This window comes from Salvelinus namaycush, chromosome 7 (genome assembly GCF_016432855.1).
Source record: "Salvelinus namaycush isolate Seneca chromosome 7, SaNama_1.0, whole genome shotgun sequence".
Classification (NCBI taxonomy): Eukaryota; Metazoa; Chordata; class Actinopteri; order Salmoniformes; family Salmonidae; genus Salvelinus; species Salvelinus namaycush.
This window is the reverse complement of record NC_052313.1, coordinates 38506046-38519111: the sequence shown is the minus strand read 5'-3', so window position 1 is coordinate 38519111 and position 13066 is coordinate 38506046.

The window sequence follows — 13066 nt, the reverse complement described above, 5'->3', positions numbered from 1 at the left end:
CCACAAACGATTATGTTAGGTCACCGCAAAATCACAGAAAAACACAGCCATTTTTCCAGCCAAAGACAGGAGTCACAAAAAGCAGAAATAGAGATAAAATTAATCACTAACCTTTGATGATCTTCATCAGATGACACTCATAGGACTTCATGTTACACAATATACACTGCTCAAAAAAATAAAGGGAACACTTAAACAACACAATGTAACTCCAAGTCAATCACACTTCTGTGAAATCAAACTGTCCACTTAGGAAGCAACACTGATTGACAATAAATTTCACATGCTGTTGTGCAAATGGAATAGACAAAAGGTGGAAATTATAGGCAATTAGCAAGACACCCCCAATAAAGGAATGGTTCTGCAGGTGGTGACCACAGACCACTTCTCAGTTCCTATGCTTCCTAGCTGATGTTTTGGTCACTTTTGAATGCTGGCGGTGCTCTCACTCTTGTGGTAGCATGAGACGGAGTCTACAACCCACACAAGTGGCTCAGGTAGTGCAGTTCATCCAGGATGGCACATCAATGCGAGCTGTGGCAAAAAGGTTTGCTGTGTCTGTCAGCGTAGTGTCCAGAGCATGGAGGCGCTACCAGGAGACAGGCCAGTACATCAGGAGACGTGGAGGAGGCCGTAGGAGGGCAACAACCCAGCAGCAGGACCGCTACCTCCGCCTTTGTGCAAGGAGGTGCACTGCCAGAGCCCTGCAAAATGACCTCCAGCAGGCCACAAATGAACGAGCCCGTGCACGCTTTGCAAGATATCTTTAACTCTGAATAAACTGCCTTTACTATATCTAAGTCCACCCTGGTCCAGCGTCTTGACTTGGTCTCATTCTCATATAAATGAAACATCAACACCTGCCATATCAGTTCTGTTATACTCAGACATTATTTTAACAGTTTTAGAAACTTCAGATCGTTTTCTATCCAATTCCACCAAGTATATGCATATCCTAGCTTCTGGGCCTGAGTAACAGGCAGTTTACTTTGGGCATGTCAATCATCAGAATTTACGAATACTGCCCCGTCACTAAAACGTTAAGATTGCCTTGCAATGCATCTGAAGTAACATAGCTAGCCAACTATTTACTTGCTTATTGTGTAGTGGAGGATAAAAATAACTGTATGCCTATGGATGTGTAGCTAGCTACAGTATGTAGCCGATCTGTGTATGGACCCCAAAACATTAGGTTCTGAACTAATATTCATACCTATCTATGAACCTCAGTTATCATAGTTGTTGTATCAACTTCAAGTCTGAATGGCATTAATGAAGCCTATGGATAGAGTAGAATATAACTTTATTGTGCCAAGGATGCAAGCCCTATACACACATGTACTGTAGTTATTACCACACATGAGATTCCCACATTGTAGCCTGTACATTGAATATTTTCACTGATCATGTACTCTTCCTTTGCAAATAAAGGTGCGGTTCATGTATGAATCTCTATGAGATTCTTTTTCAGTCATATCAAACTCCATTATTTGAATGATGATGTGTCTGCATGTATGTATTACAATTCTACACTTCAACAGTGTTTACCAGTCCTGCTCCATCAATGATTACACATTTTAACTATGCAATAGACTAGAACATGATTGATTTATAATTCATATGGATGTGTAGCTGATAGAGAAACTAAATATGCATATCTACCTCCCTTCATCTGCATTAATCTGAGGACAGGATAGTATTTCAATGAGATACTTCATTTCAACCAGTGGAGAATGTGAAACGCTTTATTGAAAGAAGTTCATTATCCAGGTGTTAAATACATAAATCCATTATAATTATGATAATTGTAATATTATAAATACAAGTTCAATCTGTACTTCAAGGCACATATGGTGTGCAATATAAAACGAGAAAGAAAGACGAGGTGGGGAGAGAGGTGTGGAAGACAAAAGGACAGAGGTAAGAACAGCAGCAGACAGCATATGATTCATGAATTATAGTGCTACCGTAATATTCTCTCAGTTCATCACAATTGCTGTGTCTCCTAACCAGCCTTGGGCCCCTAATTGGCCCAGAGGTTATCTTAAGAGCGGGTGAGGTGGCAATGATGGGACTGGCTTCCACTCTCACATCACCAAAACAGCTGATATAACCTAGAGGATTTTGGGAGAAGGGGGAGAGGGATGAAGTGAAGAGAGACTGTTGTTGTGTGGTCTCACCTGGTGTCCACACTAAGTGGCTACAGAGTACTTTATGCTGAAAAACAGACACTTGAGGACAAACAATAGAAGATAATGTCAATAGAAGACACTGTACGTGATGCAGACACCTATCGAAGTGTACCTGAACCATTTAAATATAGAGGGCTATGTCTCATCACTTGATTATTGCAAGGCTAACCCCCAGGGAAATCATGACTTGGCGGCAACAGAGTGTATAACGAGTTCTGTGTGTTGCTGGTGAGAGAGTCAGGCGCAGGACAGCAGATACGAGTAAAAAAACGTGCTTTACTCAAAAAAGACAAATATACAAAGTAACATCTTGAGCACACACAGACGGACCGAAATTACAATAAACAATCACTCACAAAAACCATGTGGGGAACAGAGGGTTAAATATTGAACAAGTGATTTTGAGATTGACAACAGGTGTGTGAAACAAAGACAAAACAAATGGAAAATGAAAAGTGGATCGGCAGTAACTAGAAAGCCGGTGACGTCGACCGCCGGACGCGGCGGAAGTCGTGACAGATAGTCCAGTTAAAATGGCTGTGCTTATTTTTTATTTTATCTTTATTTAACTAGGCAAGTCAGTTAAGAACAAATTCTTATTTTCAATGACGGCCTAGGAACAGTGGTCTAACTGCCTTGTTCAGGGGCAGAATGACAGATTTTTACATTGTCAGCTCGGGGATTCGATCTTGCAACCTTTATGTGGTGTAAATCAGAAAATTAGCAGCTGATATCTTAAGTTTTTTTTAATTAATGCATGTGAGACAGGTTCCATGTACAACAAGACAGGTAGAGATGGAGAAAAAGAACACAGAACAGTTTAATTACCTCTGGTTCTGGACACTGACAGCAATAAAGCTTCCACGGCCTGTTCCTCGGACAGTGAACATCTGGCAATATCTACATTTTCGACCCCTTGATTAGCTCGATCTCTGAAAGTAAAGAAAACAGCTTATTTTTATTGATATGAAAACAAAAACTGAGATATGACCATTCAATCTGAAGCAGCTGTCACGATCGTCGTAATGAGGCAGAGTGGACCAAGGCGCAGCGTGATAGAACGACATCTTCTTTTTATTATGAAGACGAACAAACGAACAAAAACAACAAACAAACGAACAAAAACAACAAACAAACGAACAAAAACAACAAACAGACGACCGTGAAGCTATTCAAACAAATAGTGCTGACACTAAACACTACACATAGACAATTACCCACAAAAGCCTACTGCCTATGGCTGCCTTAAATATGGCTCCCAATCAGAGACAATGAATGACAGCTGTCTCTGATTGAGAACCATTCAGGCAACCATAGACTTACCTAGACACCTACACTCAACACAAACCCATACACTCTACCAAAAACCCCCTATACCATACAACCACCCCAGACGAGACAACTATACACAAACATCCCCCCTGTCACACCCTGACCTAACCAAAATATTACAGAAAACAAAGATAACTAAGGCCAGGGCGTGACAGTAGCAGATGTCATTTTTAAGATACGTCAATACAGCCCAGTACTGCTTACCTGAGATGCCATCTTCGTAGGTGTCCGCTTTGACTTCCTTTGTGTCGGAAAAAAGTTGCTTTCAGAACAATAATTTTTGATTGAAAATAAAATGTTTTACTCTCGACAAAACGACACAAATGTGACTCCATAGCACATAACAATTTGCCTGTGAATAACCACACCTTCATACAAATGTGCTACTGTATGCAGAATTCTTGACGCACAAACGAAGATGCTGCCATATCCTGCCAGCATGCCCACAAGCGAGCCATTCAGGAGCATAATGATGACGTGTGGAAGAGGGAAAGGAATGAGATGGGAACAGCAATGTTTTGCAAATTGGGGAGGGCTAATAGCCGAACAATAGACTATTCAACCTTTAAAGAATAGTCTAATAGCCGAGCTAGGTGTGAAGAAAAAAAACTCCTATCACAGACCAGATTTGCCCTAACGACCAAGGGGTAGCTTGCTACTCAATGTAATAAAGTAAAGACTTTTCAAATAAGTTATCTTACACGTGATGTTGGCTGACAATTTGTTAGCTACGCTGTCCTTACGAACCACATAGCATATCATTACAGCAGTATGTACCGGTATGTTAGCTAGCTACCTAACGTTAGTAGTCATACATCAAACTTGCCAGTGTATTAACTATAGGCTATCTAACTACCCAACGTTTATTGATTTGATTATTCTCATCATTCCTAGCTTAGCTAAATGGTAAAGTCGTTGTACTTTCTCAATGGACATTCGGGTGCTTTCGTAAATTCACGCTGGCCATCTATAGGCTGGACAATAGAACGAGTCAAAATTCACCCAAGGCTGAAAAATGGCTTAAGAACGTTGGCTAAACTCTAACACTAGCGCGAGCCCATAGCAAATGAATGGCATCGAACGTTCGCAGAGCCTGTTTTGACTGGAGTGATGCTTAGAATTCAATTAAAAATGTATCCTTTTTATTTTACTACTACAATCTGTTCATCGGACGAAACTGGGAAAAAACTACTTGTGTAGAATGTAAACATCCGCACCTCGAGGGTGTCAACTGTGCTTATGTCTATGTAATGAAAAAGTAGGGAAAACATAAAAGCTGACTATTTCTGGTCTAGCAATCGATGACAAACGAGCTCGCTGCCCAGACTTACATAATTACAAAGAGGAGATTCTCCTGATTAAAAATGGTGCCTGTGTAACAGTTTTGCTTCCGTCCCTCTCCTCACCCCTACCTGGGCTCAAACCAGGGACCCTCTGCACACAGACAACAGCCACCCTTAAAAATTGTTACCCATCGCGCCACAAAAGCCACGGTACTTGCAGAGCAAGGGGAACAACTACTTCAAGGTCTCAGAGCGAGTGACGTCACCGATTAAAATGCTATTAGCGTGCACCCCGCTAACTAGCTAGCCATTTCACACCGGTTACGCCCGACTTGAAAAAAATCTAAATATACACATTGCAAGATATTTGGCGAAATAGACAGACATGCCTATATTTCCCCCATAGGATACAATGGGAAGACCGTAGAGTTCATATAATATTTTTGTTGTTTACATTTCAACTATAAAACAACGTGAGCAGGTCTCATTGCCAACAATAGCGAAGCAGGCATGCATTGTGACGTTGAACAATAAGCTGGGAATAGAACGTTCGGAAGGTGAGTTGGTGTCACGGTGCTCAATAGAACAAATTGGAGCTGGCAGGGTGAAAAATGCACTAAAATAAAGCCTGTTTTTTCACGATTACTTCAAAATTAAGTAATATGGTCATATTATGAAACTGGGCTCTGCGGCGGATACAAAGAACTCGTTTTTATCAGAAAATAACTTTGTTAAAAATGTCATGTGTCCAGCCTCCTATCAACACAGATTTCAGAGCACTCTCGTCTGAGTGTACCAGAGCTCACAATAATTACTTTACAAGCGCTCAACACCTGTTGAATATGGCCGGTGTCAGTAAACAACGGGAAAAAAGTAAATTGTTTCCAGCAGCACATTTACAGTCACCAACGCTCTGGTTAACACGGAAACTGCCATACCAGCTCTGCTAGGGCGAATAAAATGGTAAGACTGGTCACATTTGTGTCTGGAAGTAGCTAGCCAATGTTAGCTTGGGTGCTTGACTTCATTGTAAGGCCAGAACGCTCAAATCAACCCTACTCCTCGGCCCAAACGTCCAGTGTGCGCTCCGAGGGTGAAATGGTCTGAATTAACAAACTGACAATTATTCTCTGAACGGAAACACCATAATATTAGTCAAATTAATTAAAATCAATCCCATATACTATGTTATTACAAAAAAGGTTTTAAATTCTCTGGTAATGCCAATACAGAATACTATCAAATGCTTCTCAAAGATGCTCTCTGGTGGTCAAACTAGCAATTACTTGCAGTAATAGAATAAATGGCTGAGAATTAAATGACTGCCACAGAATGCTGCAGCAGCACGCAGGGTGTGCCACAGTATGATGCAACTTTTAAAGGAGGAACCACTGTACCTGCGCTGTTACTTGCTCAATTTCCTTTATTAGTCTAAATCTCTTTTGACCTAAACTGCTTTTGTTTTAATGATGAGTATTGAATGGCCTCTAAAAGTACATTTGAAAGTGTCCCATACAAAAAGGGATCTGCTGTACCTATGTTGTACAAAAAAAGTAAATTATGAATTATTTTGTCTTAGTTAACAACAAATTGTCATCCAATAGGCTTTGATTACATTTCCAATATCCCCGTCCACGTGGAAATTCTGTAAGAGTTATATGGAGGCCAATTAGATGGTGGTCCGATTGCATTCGGTCTCCTATTAATACTTTAAAAAAACTTTTGATGCCAGCAAGAACGATCTGCTAAGCCATTACAATTATAACTTGCTATACTTATTTCCCCACTTACCATAATGATACCCACTTACCATAATGATACCCACATTTCAATTATAATTACCACAACCAATGTTTGTAAACTTTCCAAAAAGAACCATGATGATTAAGTGTCCATATAGCTGTACCATAATAATTTGCACTGTTAAAACTTTTTATGGCTGCAGGGGCAGTATTGAGTAGCTTGGATGAAAGGTGCCCAGAGTAAACGGCCTGCTCCTCAGTCCCAGTTACTAATATATGCATATTATTATTAGCATTGGATAGAAAACACTCCAAAGTTTCTAAAACTGTTTGAATTATGTCTGTGAGATTAACAGAACTCATATTGGCAGGCAAAATCCTGAGTTGAAATCAAAACAGGAAGTCAGAAATCTGAGCTTGTCTGTATTCACCAGAGTCCCTTAAGAAATCCAATTGTGTTATGAATGATGTTGCACTGCCTACTAGATGTCAGCAATCAATAGAAATTCCAATGAGACTTCTATGATGTTGTGGGAGAGAATGAGAGCAGAATCAGTCAGGCGTCCATCAAGCAGCCATGCCCTGATCATGCCTTTTCTTCATGCACAACACTGACGTTCCATTGCTCACGCAGACAAGAAGGAATACTCCAGTTGGAAATTTATTGAAGCTATATGTTAAAAACATCCTAATGATTGATTCAGTACTTAGTTTGAAATGTTTCTTCGACCGGTAATATCACTGGTAATATCACAGTTTTTGTCCGATATAACGCAGACCAGAATTAGCGTTTGGATATGTAAACCAGACGCGCTAACAAAAGAAGGTATTTGGACATAACACACATTTTTTCGAACAAAACAAACATTTATTGTGGACCTGGGATTCCTGGTGTGCTTTCTGATCTAGATCAACAAAGGTAATGGAAAATGTATCATGTATTTTATTGTTTATAGTGACGCCATCTTTGCAGCTGTGGTATGCTACTTTGAGCACCGTCTCAGATTATAGCGTGCAATTATTTTTCCGTAATGTTTTTTTGAAATCTGACATAGCGGTTGCATTAAGGAGAGGTATATCTATAATTCAATGTGTATAACTTGTATTATCATCTATATTTAGATGAGTATTCATGTTGAAACGATGTGGCTATGCAAAGTCACTTGATGTTTTTGCATTTAGTGAATCTTGTAGCCTCAATGTAAACTCAGATTTTTTGATATAAATATGAATTTAATCAAACAAAACATGCATGTATTGTGTAACATGAAGTCCTATGAGTGTCATCTGATGAAAATAATCGAAGGTTAGTGATTCATTTTATTTCTATTCTGGTTTTTGTGAAGCTATCTTTAGCTGGGAAAAATGGCTGTGATTATTTTTGATTTTGTGGTGACCTAACATAATCGTTTGTAGTGCTTTCGCTGAAAAGCCTATTTGAAATCGGACACTTTGGTGGGATTAACAACAAGATTACCTTTAAAATTATATAAGTAACACATGTATGTTTGAGGAATTTTAATTATGAGATTTCTGGTTTTTAAATTTGGCGCCCTGCACTTGGACTGGCTGTTGTCATATTGGTCCCGATATGTCCCTGGTGACTTTCTTCAACAAAGATGGCTGACAAAACATTACGGTGGAAGTAAATGTACTCAGCGTCATACGAGACAAGCAAAAAATGTACAATTGAGAGGAATATGTTAGTTAGAGACAAACGATTTTGCCAATTTTTTTGTCATAAAGTTAATTTACGAAAATGGATATTAACATTATCGGCTAGTCGGCTAGCTAGCTAGTGTTATGACATGAGTATGAAATTGTAATTTGTGTTTAATGTTTTAAGGACTCCTGAGAAAACCAGCAAACCAGGCTGTCGTCTTGTGAAACAGTGGATGTAAAGAATCTAGCTAGCTAAAGCATTTACTGCAAATTTAATATACAATTGTGTAAGCTTTCCTTGCTTATATTTGCCATGCAATGCAGCTGAAGTAACAAAGCTAGCTAACTATTTACTTGCTTATTGTGTAGTGGAGGATACAAATAACTGTATGCCTATGGATGTGTAACTAGCTACAGTATGTAGCCGATCTGTGTATGGACCCTATAACTTTTGGTATGACTATTAGTTCAAAATCTATGAACCTCAGCTATCATAGTTGTAGTATCGACTTCAACTCTGAATGGCATTAACCTGTTGAGGACAGAGGGCGCTGTTTTCACTTTGGGGGAAAATCGTGCCCAATTTAAACGGCCTCGTACTCAATTCTTGCTCGTACAATATGCATATTATTATTACTATTGGATAGAAAACACTCTCTAGTTTCTAAAACCGTTTGAATTATATCTGTGAGTAAAACAGAACTCATTTTGCAGCAAACTTCCTGACAGGAAGTGGAAAATCTGAAATCGATGCTCTGTTCTAGGGCCTGCCTATAAATGTCCTTGATATTTATTAGTATACATGCACTTCATACGTCTTCCACTAGATGTCGACTGGCAGTGAGAGAAGAAATGGAGTGTATAACTTGATCTGGGGTCGAATAAAAGCTCTTGGCATGACGTGTCACCAGTTTCCTGTTTTCTGGAGCGCGCGAGAAGGGACCTGGTATTGCCTTCTGAAAAGCTGTCGTTATAGACGACTAATATCTCCGGCTTTGATTTTATTTGATAAATGTGACAATATCATCGTAAAGTATGTTTTTTCAATATAGTTTTATTAGATTATTGAAATTTATTCGGGACGTTAGGCGTGTTGCGTTGTGTGCCTTTGTTCAGGAAGGAGAGCTTCGCGCTACTTTGCTAGCTTTCCGTGCTAATTGACTGGAGAAGAGGACATTCTAAAACCAAACAACGATTGTTCTGGACAAAGGACCCCTTGTACAACATTCTGATGGAAGATCATCAAAAGTAGGACCCATTTTATGATGCTATTTCATATATCTGTCGAACATGTGAAATAGTAGTTTGCGCCCAGATTTTGGGCACTCTCTCGCTATAACTAAGCTGGATGTCGTAATGAAGTTATTTTTAGAATTCTAACACGGCGATTGCATTAAGAACTAGTGTATCTATCATTTCCTATACAACATGTATTTTCTAGTAACGTTTATGAATAGTTATTTGGTCAGAATAGTTGAGTGTCATAAAAATATCCGCACATTCTGGGAAAAAGATGCTACGTTAGCACAATGTATAACCACTGATTTCAGCTCTAAATATGCACATTTTTGAACAAAACATAAGTGTATGTATAACCTGATGTTATAGGACTGTCATCTGATGAAGGTTTATGAAGGTTAGTGAAAATTAATATCTTTTGCTGGTTTATTCGCTATCGCTAACGTGCCTATTGCTATCGCTAACGTGCCTTGATGAATGAATGCGGTAGTGTGGTAGGCTATTGTAGTAAGCTAATATAATGCTATATTGTGTTTTCGCTGTAAAACACTTAAAAAATCGGAAATATTGGCTGGATTCACAAGATGTTTGTCTTTAATTTGCTGTACACCATCGATTTTTCAGAAATGTTTTATGATGAGTATTTAGGTATTTGACGTTGGTGTCTGTAATTACTCTGGCTGCTTCGGTGCTATTTCTGACGGTAGCTGTGATGGTAGCTGCAATGTAAAACTGATTTATAGCTCAAATATGCACATTTTTCGAACAAAACATAGATTTATTGTATAACATGTTATAAGACTGTCATCTGATGAAGTTGTTTCTTGGTTAGTTTGGTTGGTTCTTGGTTAGTTAGGTTGGCTTTGTGCATGCTACCTGTGCTGTGAAAAATGTCTGTCCTTTTTTGTATTTGGTGGTGAGCTAACATAAATATATGTGGTGTTTTCGCTGTAAAACATTTTAAAAATCGGACATGTTGACTGGATTCACAAGATGTGTATCTTTCATTTGCTGTATTGGACTTGTTAACTTCTTATGGCTGCAGCCCGACACCGGTACACTTATGACAACAGCCAGCTCAAAGTGCAGGGCGCGAAATTCAAAAGATATTTTTTTTAAATATTTAACTTTCACACATTAACAAGTCCAATACAGCATATGAAAGGTACACATCTTGTGAATCCAGCCAACATGTCCGATTTTTAAAATGTTTTACAGGGAAGACACAATATGTAAATCTATTAGCTAACCACGTTAGCAAAAGACACCACTTTTTTACTCCACCAGTTTTTTACTCCATCAGTAGCTATCACAAATTCGTCCAAATAAAGATATAAATAGCCACTAACCAAGAAACAACTTCATCAGATGACAGTCTGATAACATATTTATTGTATAGCATATGTTTTGTTAGAAAAATGTGCATATTTCAGGTATAAATCATAGTTTACATTGCAGCTACAATCAGAAATTGCACCGAAAGCAGACAGAATAATTACAGACACCAACGCCAAATAACTAAATACTCATCATAAAACATTTCTGAAAAATACATAGTGTACAGCAATTGAAAGACAGGCATCTTGTGATTCCAGCCAATATTTCCGATTTATCAAGTGTTTTACAGCGAAAACACAATAGAGCGTTATATTAGCTTACCACAATAGCCAAAAACACAAGCAATTTCCCAGTAGCAAAAGTTAGCGATCGTAACAAACAAGCAAAAGATATATAATTTTTGACTAACCTTGATTTTCTTCATCAGATGACAGTCCTATAACATCAGGTTATACATACACTTATGTTTTGTTCGAAAATGTGCATATTTAGAGCTGAAATCGGTGGTTACACATTGTGCTAACGTAGCATCTTTTTCCCACAACGTCTAAACAGCAACGATATTTTTCTGACATGTTTTCTGACACACATATTCTGACCAAATAGCTATTCATAAACATAAGTAAAAAATACATGTTGTATAGGAATTGATAGATCCATTAGTTCTTAATGAAATCGCAGTGTTAGAATTCTAAAAAATAACTTCATTACGACATCCAGCTTCGGTATAGCTGAGTACCCCAAAGTTGGGCGCCCACGACTAATTCACATGCACGACAGATATATGAATTAGCATCATAAAATGTTTCTTACTTTTGGTGATCTTTCATCAGAATGTTGTAGAAGGTGTCCTTTGTAAAGAACAGTCGTTGTTTGGATTCAGAACGTTCATTTTCCCTCTCGATTTAGCACGCGCACTTGCCAAGTGGCACAAAGCTCTCCAAGTCAACAAACGGAAGAGAACGGAACACGGCAAAACTCCCGAAAAATTTTCAATAATCTGATGAAACTATATTGAAAAAACATACTTTACGATGATATGGTCACATGTATCAAATAAAATCATAGCCGGAGATATTAGTCGTCCATAACGACAGCTAAACAGAAGGCAAATCCATGTCCCCTTTCGCGCGCTCCAGAAAACAGAAAATGGACGGTCACGTCATACAAAGAGCTTTTATTCCACCTCAGACCAAGATAAACACGAAATTTCTTCTCTCACCGCCTCTTGACATCCAGGGGAAGGTGTATGAAGTGCACGTAGACTCTTACGTATCATGCCCATGTATAGGCAGGAGGTAGAACAGAGCATCGATTTCAGTCTTTCCACTTCCTGGTCAGGAAATGTGCTGCAGAATGAGTTCTGTTTCACTCAGAGAAATAATTCAAACGGTTTTAGAAACTAGATAGTGTTTTCTATCCAATAGTAATAATAATATGCATATTGTACGAGCAAGAATTGAGTACGAGGCCGTTTGAAATGGGCACCTTTTATCTGGCTACTCAATACTCCCCCTGCAGCCCAAACAGGTTAATGTGTGAAAGTTAAATATTTCTCAAAAATATTTTTTGAATTTCGCGCTCTGCCTTTTCAGTGGAATGTGGGAGGAGTTCCGCTAGCGGAACCCCGGTGCCAGACAGGTTAATGAAGCCTATGGATTGAGTAGAATATAATAACTTTATTGTGCTAAGTCCTATATACAATTATACACTTCAACAGTGTTTACCACTCCTGCTATTGGGACATAAATGATTACACATTGTAACTATGCAATAGACTAGATGGAGAGAGAGAGAGCATGATTAAGCTTTGTTTATTTTATTCAGTCATCATAATCATCAGGAGGTGAAATGCAAATCTGACCTTGGAACATTAACTCTGGGACTACTACATCTCTATCTGTATTTCAATGTAAAGCATCTCTTTAATAATACATCCTGTATAATATCCCTTATATCAAATCATGATTACATTGGGTAGATAGATGGATGTGACAATAGCAGGATCATATCAAGGATAGCGTCACAAATGAATACATAAATACCACTTGAAGCTTGATGATGACTTGATCATTTGAATCAGCTGTGTAGTGCTAAGGCAAAAACAAAAATGTGCACCCCTTTGAGTCCCCAGGACCAGGACTGAGAACCGCTGCTCTTCATTTGGACCTTTTTAATCTGCAGACAGGCTTTCACAGCTCTCTGTATCTGCGGACAGAAAACCTCACAAGAAATAGACTACACAAAAGTACCTGCTCTATCCAGAATAGCCTACTCT